Here is a 12,231-nt window from a genome sequence, read left to right as displayed (position 1 = left end):
GATGTACTGCACAAGGATGCAGGGAACTTTCAGAGTGGCCTCATTCACTTGAATGGGTTTTGCTTGACAGGTACTACGGCTACAACATGTGTACAACCCTGGCTACTGCAGCTAAAGGGGGTGTGGTTGGGGTGGGGGTGGTAATAACGCATCTTAACTATGGGGATGTACCACCCCCCAAACTGCAAATGTAAATGAACCCTTACTGTTCTGAGTCCCTTATAAGCCTGCTTTCACACTGATCTGCTGCGGTTTACCTACACTGCGGGTGCAGTGCAGTGCATCTGCGTCTTTCCTGGGTTAGTTGCGCTTTGCCATAGACTTCTATTATATCCTGCAGGTGTGGTGCACTTTCTGAAAGTACACAAAAACTCCTGTATTCAGGAGTTTTGGTGTGCTTTCAGAAAGTGCACCAAACCCACAGGATATAATAGAAGTCTATGGCTAAGCACAGCAAACCCACAGAAAGGCTGCAGGGTCACTGCACTGCACCTGTGGTGTGGGTAAACTGCAGTGCACCAGTGTGAAAGCAGGCCTATACTATTATGCCCAGTGTATTGCTTCACAATGACCTGCAGATCTCTTCTTTCCTGCTGCTGGCACCACTCTGGAGAATGCTAGCCGGGATAAGAGGCAGACTGAAGTTGGTATCACTCTGCATGGGACAGGAGCCAGCACTAGAGGAGGCATCGGCTTATGTGGCTCTTGCTCCCTACTACAGCTCCAACTTTACAAGTAATCCCTCTGCATTGCATCTGATGCTATGGGATGGCAGGTCAGCAAGGCCAGACCGCGATCTCCCAGTCACCTGGCCGCGATCTGCAAATTGCTGAGCCGCGCTGAAGAGGGTGTAGTAACAGTCTGTTTCAATACTGAGAGCTTGCAAGTACAAGTTGGGACACCTGTAGGGATTGTTAGCATACATTTTCAAGGCTTCATTTACTTACATTGCTGCAGAACACCTGTGAGTTGTATCAGAATGGAATAATATAAAAGCCCCGGCATACATGCGGCCCTGTTAAAACAACTTACCGTGCTGAGAACGCGCTCCGTGCACGGTAGCCGGCGGGGGATAAGCTCCCAGATGCATACTTGCAATTGGGAGCTTTCAGGTCACGAGACCACTGTGACAGGCAATCAATGCTGTCACATGACCTGAATGCCCTCTTCCACCTCCAGGCTTTTAGAACTCTTACAGAGCCGAGAGGCCATTGGCACGTAGGAGTTAAGCAAATCCCAAATTTCGGGCTGTCACCAGAAAAGGGATAGAGCGGATATCTTCCAATGGGGACGTTATTTCTGGTGATAAGCAAGGATTCTCTCACTTTTACTCTCATTTCCTGTTTTAGCTATGGGACAACAATTGAAGGGAAATCTGCCCGATGGCAGACAGGGGTTATAATTCTTCCTTACTCCATCTAAAATGAAAAACAAAACGTTTTCCCATTCGTTAGTCCTACTTGCATGTTTCATTTAAAGTAGAAGGAAAGGATAAACTGCCCAAGGTATTAATTGTTGCCTTCTCCAGCTCATAAACATGCTGCACACTGTAAGGCTGGTCATACATGGGTCGATTTTCAAATGATTTTTAGTTCGACAATCGGACCTAAGAATAATCGGCCAATTTTTGATCTGTTAGTGATGCAATGGCACTGGCCAATTTTCGTGGTATCTTCCCATTTCATTTATCAGGCATGCTGGAAAATTTGTGAAAAACGACCAATTTTCGAAATCATTAGTGGCCCCATCAGATTACAGAACAAACGAGGTGTTTGATTTTCGATCAAAAAAACATTCAGAATCTGACCCCTTTAAGGCCTGCTTTAGGCAGGCCATACATTGTACAATTTTCTTGAGATTTTTGGTTTAGATTTACCAAAAACCATATAATAGGAGGTCAAAACTAACAACACTATCAATTGTATCCAGTTAGGCAGGCCCTTGCACTACATAGTTGAAGGTAAATCTAAAGGAAATTGGGCAGAAATTGGACACAAAATTGTATAGTGTATGGGCAGCCTTAGTAATCACAGTGTACATACATTTTTTAACTTCAGTGTGGTCAAATGATCTCTTAACCCCAATTTGCCTGTTTCAATGAGAGGCTGAACAATGGGACTGAATTGTACAGATCTGTCATGTCACCCACCGGCTACCATTGCTCCCCTGTAGTCGGCGGAGAGAGAGTTTCCTTCCATCAGCCGCAGATGCTGCTCATTGACATGGAGGAGTCAGAGCTATCTGATCACGTATTTGCTCTGAAGATGATTAAAATAAAAGGTATTTACTCTGGGACCTTTTACAAACAGTATGCAGAATGTGTATTAGCAGGAGGAGGCAACATTTTAAACCCAGGCTGTTTTAGCCTTTCCATCTACATTAAATATTAAAAATCAGCAAACAAAACCAAATAAACAATTGACAGCAGGAATACCAAATGGGAAGCATCAGTCTGGATGGCTTTTAGCGAAAACAAACATTTCCCATTCTCAAAAGGTCATTTACAATCTCATCACTTCACATTTTAAATTAAATTTTTCAGACGTAATCTCTTCATTGATTGCACTCCAGGACTCCACAAGCAATATAGTTATCCCATGTGTATTAAAAAGTCTGCAAGGTATCCCCTCCCCCACCTCCAACTCGTCGAATCCTCATCACATATTCCAAAATCTAATAATAATCCTACACACATACAAAAGCAGTCAATACCTTCTGGCTAACTAAGAGATATTCCATGCTAGCTCTTCATGCTTAGTTTTCATAACTGGAGAATTAAATCACCTAAGGAGGACCTAGCATCAGGTATATAGCATCAAACCAACGCTCACCCAGGATTCACACAGTTTCTCAATTGAATCCAGTTAGAAAAAAAAAAGTGTGACTTAGGTGTGAAAACATTTAAAAATATAGAACCCATTGTGTGTATTACCTCTCATAGAAATCAAAGTATATTCCTGACAACATCTGTTTTTCTCCCCATGAGGTTGGAGCCATCTTTGTTTAGGCATTATCCAGGTTCATCATTTACTTCCTGGACTAAGATGCAGGCTCGGTGATAGCACAATCGCTAATCATACAAAATGCAGAAAAAAAAAGCAGAGCACACCTAGAGCCCAAGGGCCTTAACTTGTTGGACTTTACTGGCACATCAATTGGGCCACTCATATGAACAAAGGAGAAATATGGCCAAAGCTATTTTCATTCTCTCCTGTGACCAGTTTTCAGCTGACAGTGGGCTACAGCCCCCTGTCGGCTGACATCACTCAGTCGGTCTAAGATCAGGAAAAGCCCGACTTTACAGTCGGGATCCACCCAGATACCTGGACCAGCAGCTGGCTCAGCCTCTGAGCAAGCTGCTGAGAGCCTGAGCCAGCAGCTCCCACCCCCTCCACAACTCAGAGATCCAATACAGGGGTGGAGCAAAGAGCCGGTGAATGATAGTCACCGGATCTCTGCAGGTTGAAGATCGGGAGCTGAGCGATCGGCAGTGTTTGATCATTCAGTTCTCAGTCTTCGAGGCGGCAGGGGACAGTGTTGCAGCCATCTAGATGAGTATGAATGTTTATTTTTGTATTCCCATACTATTTTTTTAAAACATAACATATTTAAATACATGATTATACATTAGATAAATGTAGGGTATACAATTAATTATAATTTATGTATATTCGTGTAAAAACAAATTGTTGTTTTAGTCATATGCGTGCCCTGATTGATGTGCCAGTAAAGTCCAACAAGCTAAGGCCCTTGGGCTCTAGCTATAGATATAATGAGGATGTGGCACATAAGTGGTTAATTATATTATTCAGAATATACCAATCAGAAAGGAAAGAGATCTCAACTACGTGACAACTGTGTCTGTTCCGATTTTTGCACCTAACAAAATGGACCCATGTAATCTCTATGGATAGCTGGATGGAAGCAGATGTGCATCTGCCCATATCTGTCCACATCCGATCAGGCCAGTAAAAGTGGATTTGGACCCAAATGTTTTCCTTTCAGTTTGTGTCAAGGTCCTACCTTTTCCCTGAGGTTATGTTACTCCATGTGCTGGCGTCCATCTTGGATTCTGCTGTGCATGATGGGAATCCTTTTTATGCCTTCAGGTCTCTGAGGTCCACCCCCCAGAGGGGCGTGGCTGATGACATATAAGCCTGTGGCCCGCACATGCTCTTTGCACTTGTGTCTTGTGTCTTTGTGTTACTATTACTCTGTTCTGACTCTCGTGACTCTCCTGGTATTCTGATTCGGCTTGTGACTTGACTATTCTTTGTATTCTCCTTTGATCTGACCCTCTGTTGCTGAACCCGGCTTGTGACCTGTGATTCTCGTCTGCTGTACTGTACTGTTTTGTCCTGTTGTTGTTGACCCCGGCTTGTCTGACTACTCTTTTGTTTCTTCCACCAGCTACACGCCATTGGTGGCGGCCATTACCGCAGCTGAGGTGTCTCGGGGGCCGCGACCTGGTTCCTGGCTGCGTCAAGTCCATCCCCACCATCAGGGGCCCTGGTGAAAGGCAGCCTGGGACTTAGACTCCGCGCCCTGAGGGACTTCGGTCTGTGGGTGGTGGTTGTCGTCAGCCAGTGCGTTACATTGTTAGGCCTGCCTGTCCGTTCCTCGGCTCCTGCCCTGACAGTTTGACAAACCTGAATGGATCTGGGTGTAAGCAGATATAGGCAGATGCATGTCTGCTTGCATCCAACCTTCCATGAGGATAAAGAGCAAAAATACACTGACAATGCCCATGTGGGCCTAGAGTGGGCAAGAGCTAGCAACTATGACATACACGAAACATGACAAGCAGAGATATACTAAGCCTGTAGGTAACTTATCTGCAAATAATATGCATTTCTGTACATGGGCACTTTTCCATGCGAATGGGATTTGTAGTAAAATGCCTTGTAGCTTAATGACCATTTCTTGTAGAACATTTCCTACAACCCTAATTGTATACGAGACAAGGTTCATAGATGATTGATGAAAAAAACACAATTATCCCTAATGTTTATTTATTAATCTTTGAATTTGTGATAATTATACATTCTGGTATACAATTAGAAAAAATATCAAATATATAAAATAATATTGTAGATTTTTTTTTGAACAGGAAGTCTTCCCTTTTTAGTTGATGGTTACTGAAAAAATGTAATGGATCTTTTAACAGTGACTATTTAAGTATATACCAAAGAATCACACATTTTAAACAGCCAGCGCTCACGTATGTCATTCATGGGTCCTGTACATGCATGACAAAAGAAAATCTACATTTGACATTATTACATGCTTTGAATTAATTGAAAATAGCCTGGCAGATGAATAACAGACAAACAAGATGACAAATAAAGTTACCAATACTGCAGGGGCATAGATAGGGGGGGTCGGGGGGGTCTGAACCCCCCAGAGGAGAGTTGCCAACCATCCCTGGCTGCAGGCTGCAGCCCTCGAAATTTGGGCTGGGCAGTGAGAAGAACATAGCGGCTGGAACATATCGGCTGTGGGAGGGAGGGAGGGGGGGACAGAAAGAAAACCGTTCTGTGCAGCGGTGGAGGCGGCGAGCAGCGCCGGGGCTAGGGGTGTGTGGGAGGGGCAGTGGTGCTTGTGATGACAGGCAGCAATCTCCTGTATGGCTTTCAATGAAGCAGCTGGAAGCCAGGGGAGGGAGAGGAGGAGAATCAGCTTTCAGCTGCTTCATTGAAAGTCATACAGGAGATCGCTGCCCCTCCCACACACCCCTAGCCCCAGTGCTGCTCTCCGCCTCCACCGCTAAACAGAATGGTTTTCTTTCGCCCCTCCCTCCCAACGCTGCTGTGTTTAAGCTGCTGTGTTCTTCTCACTGCCCAGCAGCCCAGCCCCTCCCTCCATCCTCCACACCAATAGGAGAAGAGGGGAGAGAGGCTGGATCTGCTTTGCCTCCACCCTGTGCCCACCCACACTCCAGTCCGTGCAGCTTCAGAGGAGGTGTGGGTGGAAAAATGAACACAGCAGCCAACAGTCACAGCTCTGATGCTTCTGAAGGAGTCATGGGGAGTTTAACCCTTTCCTTCCACCCCCCCTTCCATCCTTCCACCCCCCTCCCTCCCTTCCATCCTGCCACCTCCCCCTTCCCTCCCTTCCATCCTTCCACCTCCCTCCCTTCCACCCCCCCTACCTCCCTTCCACCCACCCCTACCTTCCTTCCACCCACCCCTTCCTTCCATCCACCCACCCCTTCCTTCCATCCACTCACCCCTTCCTTCCACACACTCCTTCCTTCCACCCACCCCTCCCTTCCTTCCACCCACCCCTTCCTTCCATCCACCCCTTCTTTCCTTCCTTCCTTCCAACCACCCCTCCCTTCCTTCATTCCTTCAAGGGGGAGAAGTTGGGGGGGAAAGGGTAAAACTGCAGCTCAGCTGCGAGCTGAAACCCCCCCCCCCCCCCAGAAGAAAAAATTATCTACAGCCCTGCAATATTGTTATATTTACCTACACCATACATGCTTATTCATACATATAGCAAAAACCCCACAATTCCACATTCATTTTCATTTCACAACCTATACACTAGCAGGTAAATACCAATTACATATTTGATTCTATTAAGCAGAAGAAAATGGCTACACTACAATATGGTAATAGAATAACCCAATTGCCATAGATGTCAAAGAAGAAAGAAAAAGCCTTGTTCTGTCAAAAACAATGTTGTTCACTTATCAGACTATATCATGAGGATCACACCATCATGATCATAGCCTTGCAAGATATCAAGATCATTAATCAGCTGCTAATAGACCAGTCACTAATACCCCTACTACTACAACAGTAAATTTAATTTGCCATGCAAGGGATGTGCAGATCTCCTCCGGCAAAGGAAAATGATACATTTAAAAGGACACGATGAGATAGTAGTTGTAGATATATTAACACATCTATGAAGCATTAAGAGGTTTTCTCAAGAACCATTCCCATACACAATACGTGGCTGAACATCATGGGTTAACCCCTCCCCAGCAAGGCAATCTCGGGGCCATTCCATAACACCTAATCTATAAAGATTTATCAGCAGCTTGTTCCAGGATGTTAATTTCACTATAATACAGCATCCCTATAGTGTAATAAAGCATGAAGTAAGCAATTAGAAACACATACACACCCATTGATTCTTCAGTACCCATTCATGGTCACTGACCTTGGCAGGAAATGGAGAAAGGCAGTGCTTTCTGGTAGGGTATAAGGCACAGATGACCGATGAAGTTCAGGCACATTATTCCCAAGAAAGGCGTTCGAAAACGACATGTTCCTTTCCACCTCTCTTTTGCTGACTGGGAACTGCTTAGTCAACAGAGCTGACCAGTGCTAGAACAATTTCCTCCATCCCTTTGGACTGCCATCAGCCATCTCAACATAAATCCTTCAGACTGTCAATACCCCCCCAATCTGTCACAGCACAGTATCGGGCTAACGTACTAATATCTCACACAGGTCCTAATCCTGAGATATCACTATCTACACAAAAAAGTTTTAACACTTTATTAACATTAAAAATTAAGTTTTTAGTGCCATTTAATGTACATATTATGGGACTTATAACGTCTTTCTGGAAATAGGAATTGTAATGTCATATTAGAGTAAATAAGAAATTGTTGTATAGAACAGTAAATAAGAAAAGAATTGTATAGAGCAGTAAATGGGAATTGGAATTTTTCTGTAAAACAGTAAATGGCAATTGGATTGTTGTATGTAACAGTAAATAGGAACTGGAATTGTTGTATAAAATAGCATATAAGGATGAGAACTGTCTAGAACAGTAAATAAGAATTGGAATTGTTCTATATAACAGTAAATAGGAATTGTAATTGTTGTATAGAACAGCATATAACAACCGGAACTGTATAGAACAGTAAATAAGAATTTGAATGGTTGTATATAACAGTAAATAGGAATTGTAATTGTTGTATAGAACAGCATATAACAACTGGAACTGTATAGAACAGTAAATAAGAATTTGAATGGTTGTATATAACAGTAAATAAGAGTTTTAATTTTTGTATAGAGCAGCATATAACAACCGGAACTGTATAGAACAGTATATAAGAATTTGAATGGTTGTATAGAACAGTAAATAAGCGTATGAATGGTTGTATATAACAGTAAATAAGAATTTGAATGGTTGTATATAACAGAATATAAGAATCAGAATTGTATAGAACAGTAAATAAGAACTAGAATGTTTGTATATAACAGTTTATAGGAATCACGATTGTTCAGAACAGTAATAAGAACTGGCATGCTTGTATATAACAATCAGAATTGTCCAGAATAGTAAATAAGAATTGGAATGTTTGTATACAATAGTATATAAGAATCCCAATTGTATAGAAATGTAAATAGGAATTGGATTAGTTGTATATAAAATGTTACCCCAGAATTACAAGATACAAGTCCGAAGTATGGACTCATTTTAAACAAACACTTTGCTATACCGTGACCGCCTGTGCGACCCTTTGTCTCAGTCCTTGCTCATCCAAAGACTGAAGACGTGTACCATACCAGTGAAATTCAGCTTCTGCTCTGCTTTGTTCAGGAGTTCCTCCAGACAGGTCACATTACCTGGTTTAGGGATAGAAAATAAGCTCCCGGAATGCCTCCCCCAGCCATCACAATCACAAAGACAAGGAAAGTGCCTTACATCCACCCCGACGCTGTCTTTCCACAAGGACAGAGGAGAATCACATTGTGCTGTGCTCCAAGAGGATGACTGTTGTCAGAAATAAGGACAAGTTCCCAATCCTTTCCCTGGTGTACTCAGAATTCCTGAGGAGAGATTGTGAGTCGTGCGTCCAGTCCCAGCTGGTGCTGGGCGAGTGCCAACTTCAATACAAAAGCCTTAAAAAGCATGTGTGGTGTACAACAGCTCAACAGAGCCACCCTCAGTCTACAGCTAGATGATTTCCTTCCTTCCTCATTACTCATTACTATGGATGAGGCAACACCTCTCACACAGCAACGTGTGTGCGTGCTTCCAAGAACTATACAGGCGTCCCTGCCCTCAGCTTATAAACTACATGTTAATTAGTGTGATTAGGATTGTTACAGTTCAGTGAGTTACAGGATACAAATGAAGATAACATGGATTATTGGGGAAACATGAAAGCAATCTGCTTTATATTGAAGTACCCATAGCCTGAGTAAGTGACAGAGACGGGGATTATTAATCAGCCTGTTTCTCTGCTCTGTATTCAGCACCATGGACAGGACATACAGCTAATGCATACTACCACACACACGTCATTTCATTGTTTACTGCTATTATTTCAGATGAACGCAGGGCAACGCAAAACATGTCACAAGCTACTAACACTTTCAAGGAAATCTTGCATGAATGCAGAAAATTCACTATGGAAGTCTATATAAGGTCATAATAAAAACCTGATAGAGGTTCAAACTTTTTTAACATTTTACCAGAAAAAATAAATATCACAAGAATTCCACTCAACAACATAAGTTATCCTAGCCAGACTAAACTGGGTGACTAAAATCGGGATAATTACAGGTTTTGTAGAGACCTTTGAAGTGCATTGTGGAGAATCCCAGTCCATTTTTTTTTCTTCATTTAAGGGAAATGGAACAGAAAAAAAAACAAAACAAAAAACAGATATGACCGTATTTCCCTCATCCACACATTCAAGGTGGATGGTGGAATCACTCCCGCTGAGTTATTGAATTCTTATAGTGGGGAGACTTCACTGATACACTGATCAGAGAATACACTGATCAGTGCTGCTGGCTATAGTTGGCAGCACTATGGCCAGCAGTGCTGATCGATCGGGAAAAAAGCCAGCAGGCTGGCTGTACAGAAGTAGATCAGCAGATTGCCATCTGAACCAGCCTGCCCCTAGATAGATCAAACTTCACCTGGTCCCTGCTGCACAAGTCAAATTTTGATCCATGTATGGCTGCCATTAGGCCTCAAGCACACAAGCAGTTCTGGGCAATCCTGGAGGAGAATTAACTTCATGCGAACAGTGGGGGAAACTTACTAAAACTGAAGCACTCATAATCTGGTTCAGCTGTGCATGGTAGTCAACCAGCTTCTAAGGCTGGCCATATACTATACAATTTTCTGTCCAATTTCTGCCTAATTTCCTCTAGATTTACCTTCAACTATATAGTGCAGGGCCCTGCCTAATTGGATACAATTGAAAGTGTTGTTTAGGTTTGACATCATATTATATGGTTTTTGGTAAATCTAAAGCAAAATTCTCAAGAAAATTGTATAATGTATGGCCAGCCTAACTTCAGCTTGTTCAATTAAGCTTTGGCAATAAAACCTGGAAGCTGATTGGTTTCTATACAGAGCTGCACCAGATTTTGCATGCTTTGGCTTTAGTAAATAACCCCCAGTGTGTGCAAACAACTGTGTACCTTTCACAAATCAATCGTTGGCACCACCACAATTAGGCATCAAGTACATATGAACTCCCCTAGACGTTTAGCTCCCCTTGCAGCAGAAAAACACTAAACTCAGCAAAAACGCATTTAGCACTTGGGTGTTTATTCATTTGATTGGCCAGAATATTTTCCTGTGACATGAATAAATGCCCAAATGCTAAACTCGGCTAGCATTTAGACACGTTTACATGCATTTTTGCGGCGTTTAGCATTTTTTGACCCAAACGTTCCTCTCCACAAATGTAAACTAGGCCTTAAAGAAGAACCATGTTAAGATCTTTAAGCCCTGTTCCCACAGATGTATTTAAGTGAGAGCCATGTTTGCCTGCACAGGGATGCACAGGTGTTCCATGCAGGCAGTCCCATTCATGTCAACTGGGACACAGCTGCTGCTTCCAATTTGACAGCTATGCAGGTCCCTGAATGCAAACTGTCCACATTCGAGGACCACAAGTACCTACACAGCTATCCAATTTCAGAGCAGCAGGTGTATCTGGGGGCAGGGGTGGAGGTACAGATGGGGAGGGTGTCTGGTATTAGTTCACCTTTACATTTTTTCTTTAGGACCCCTTTTAACTGAGTGGACAAATCAGCTCCACCTGCCTGTTTTTCCAGCAAACCCAGCTGGACCATCCATTCTCCTCTATGAAGCGACAGATGTAAATGGACCTCCAATCCAACTTGATCTGGCAAAAACAAATGGAAGGAGATCTGTTCCCCTCCATCTGGCTGGATCGGATCAGGGGGTTGTCAAAGTTTCCCAAAACACCAAAATTCTTCGGATCATTTCTACAGTGAATGAAAGCTGAATTCTGATTGACGGCTATGGGGACCAGCTCTGCCATTTTTAATTTTAATTCATTAACCTTAGGTTTTATGGAGACGACTAATGCTATTTCCTGTTTCACATATATACTCTATGGAAGAGGTCTCCAAACTTTTCAAACAAAGGGTTAGTTTAATGTCCTTTAAGGGGGCTGGATTGTGGCCAATGAGGGTAGAAAATGTTCCGGACCCAGCATCCGTGAGAGTAAACATGGCCTGGTGGTCAGTAGAAGGAATAGTGCCCCATCATTGGTTTAAGTGAAAGGAATAGTGCCTCATCATTGGTTTCAGTGGAAGGAAGAGTGCCCCATTGTTGGTTTCGGTGGAAGGAATAGTGCCCCATCATTAGTGTCAGTGGGAGGAATAGTGCCTCATCATTGGTTTCAGTGGAAGGAATAGTGCCCCATTGTTGGTTTTGGTGGAAGGAATAATGCCTCATCATTGGTTTCAGCAGAAGGAATAGTGCCCCATTGTTGGTTTCAGTGGAAGGAATAGTGCTCCAAGGCCAGATAAAGGCTGGCAAAGGGCCACATCTAGCCTTCGGGCTGCAGATTGGAGATCCTTGCTCTATGGGGTTGATTTACTAAAACTCAAGAGTGCAAAATCTGGTGCAGCGCTGCATAGAACCTAATCAGCTTATAACTTCAGTTTGTTTAGATTTGTTCAGACATACAGTAGCTACAGTGTTTTATATACCGTTACTATAAGAAGTATTTTTTTAAAACATCACAGAAGCCATAAGTAGGAACATCTAATTTCTGCCCCATAATTGACCAATTGTCTAGTGATTACTATATGCCATGACATAATGCTTATGATTCCAGGGTTCCTCATTGTGCATATATATACATTGATGTATTGTTCTCTGCAGAGTATCACTGCCTGTACTGTACATGACCCCTGTGTAATTAAGTATGTGTTTCATCATCAAGTAATTGCAGCACGCATCAACCACAGCTGTGTTCCACTAATG

The 12,231-nt window shown here is 42.9% G+C and overlaps 1 protein-coding gene across 3 annotated transcripts in view; it reads right to left on the bottom strand.

Annotated features, from left to right (window-relative positions):
• The window catches only part of OSBP2 (oxysterol binding protein 2), a 344,220-nt gene that overhangs the window by 225,276 nt on the left and 106,713 nt on the right, over positions 1–12,231 (bottom strand). Inside the window, exon 1 of one of the 3 annotated variants that reach the window (XM_089677518.1) lies at positions 8,671–8,854. The exons of 1 other annotated variant lie outside the window; for it this stretch is intronic. The gene's annotated coding sequence lies outside the window, so the exon portion shown is untranslated. Of the gene's footprint in view, positions 1–8,591; positions 8,855–12,231 lie in introns of those variants that run through there. One more of the 3 variants, XM_089677527.1, reaches the window with a different exon arrangement.

Source organism: Staurois parvus, unplaced genomic scaffold (genome assembly GCF_062004578.1).
Source record: "Staurois parvus isolate SC_StPar_1 unplaced genomic scaffold, SC_StPar_1.0 ptg000014l, whole genome shotgun sequence".
In the NCBI taxonomy this organism is placed as follows: domain Eukaryota; kingdom Metazoa; phylum Chordata; class Amphibia; order Anura; family Ranidae; genus Staurois; species Staurois parvus.
Note: the sequence above shows the minus strand (reverse complement) of the source record. Positions and strands in the feature narration are given on the sequence as shown.